Consider the following 1,808-nt stretch of genomic DNA (forward strand, 5'->3'; position numbering starts at 1 on the left):
GTTCTCATTCAGTTATTTATTTCCATTTGTTCATTTCTGAATTTTAGTGAATTATTTTCATTTACTTTTTTTAAAAACTTGATTTTGTATTTGCTCAATTGAATTTTAAATGAGTTGTTTTGTTCTATGGAATTTTTTTCCATTTCATAAATTCTGTTTTTAAGGAGTTATTTCATTTTAATTTTTCATAACTTCTGTTTTTCTGGGAGTTTTTTTTTTCTATTTTGTCAAATCTATCTTTTAATGTGTTATACAATTTTTCCATTTCACTAAGTCTATTTTGTGTTGCCTTTTCCAAACCCTCTTGCAACATTCTCATTTCCTTCCCCTATTTTCTTCTAGCTCTCTTTGAAGATCCTTTTTAATTTATTCTAGGAGAGTGTGTTATGGGGACCCAGTTAATATCACCTTTTGGGGCTTCATCTGGAGACAATCTGCTTTTAGTCTTCTCAGGGTTTGAAATCTGTTCTTCTCTTTCACCATAAAAACTATCTATGGTTAGAGGAGTTTGTTTTTTTGTTTTTGTTTTTTTTAATTGAGACCTGTTTTTAGAGCAAGGGGCTTTTTCTGAGCTTCCTTTATAAGTGGCAGCAGCTGTGCTGGGTCAGTGTTTACTGACTTTTGGTGCTGGGTGGGCATGGCCAGGTTATGTGAAATTCTGATGTTTTAGGGTTCACTATTTACCTTTTGTCCTTGTGTTGGATGTTTTATAATTTCTCTGCTACTCTACTGGCTTGCCACCAGAGCAGAGTAGCCAACACTGCTGCAGATTCCTTCCTGTAGATACCGCCCCAGTCTGCACAGCCAGCACTGGCATCTGTGCCCAACCTGTTTGCACTTGGCCCACTTCCCTCCATGCCCAATTGAAACAGAACTTTTCTGGTGATATTTGAAATTGTCTTCTGCTGGTACTTTTTTTGTACTCCCAATATTCATGGATTCTTCTGGTCTGTAACTAATTCAGGGCTTGGATTTGCTAATTAGTCTGAGGGAGTCATGGGAGAAGATCAGAAAGAAGCATGTGTCCTCTCCACCATCTTGGTTCTGCCCCCAAATAGATCATTAAAAAAAAAGTTACACAAATTATTTATAATCACTTGAACAATGCTTAACCTAAATAGTCAGAGTAATGCACATTAAATTAGCTTTAAAGTAGGACCTAACAGTGTCACAAAATAAAACATAATTTAAAATAATAAAATTTGCTTTTGGCAAGATGTGGAGAAATATAGGCTTTCATTCTTAGTAGAGTTAAGAAGTTGTAAAATCATACGTCATAACAACCTAGAGTCATGTGTTCCCTTGAAAATATATTCTAAAAGCTATTAGAAAAATCAACAAAAAAGTTATCCAGTTCTTTTCATGGAAGTCCTATAATTTTATAACAACAAACTAAAATATCCTCTAGGATCCAAAATGCCCAATAGTAGGAGAATAGTTAAGCAAGTTATGGTAGATGTCATATCTATATCTATTTTTATATTTATCTATATTTATATTTAGATAGATATAGATATATGTGTATATCTCTCAGTGTAACAAAAAGAAGGGAGTGTAATATATACATATCTATATATACATACATATACACATGCATGTATATACACACTGAGGCCCCCCACACCCCTAATTCAATTTACCAACTTCAGTTCCAAATTTGGTGACATCTTCAATAACTTATTCCCCTTCTTTCTCTTTGGGTATAAGCCTTCATCCCCTTATGTTAGGGTTAATGCAATAGCCCACTGGTGGATCTATCTGTCTCAAATCTTTTCCTACTCCAAGCCAGCATCCCATTCATTTATCAA

The sequence above is a fragment of the Sminthopsis crassicaudata genome, chromosome 1, assembly GCF_048593235.1.
Source record: "Sminthopsis crassicaudata isolate SCR6 chromosome 1, ASM4859323v1, whole genome shotgun sequence".
In the NCBI taxonomy this organism is placed as follows: Eukaryota; Metazoa; Chordata; class Mammalia; order Dasyuromorphia; family Dasyuridae; genus Sminthopsis; species Sminthopsis crassicaudata.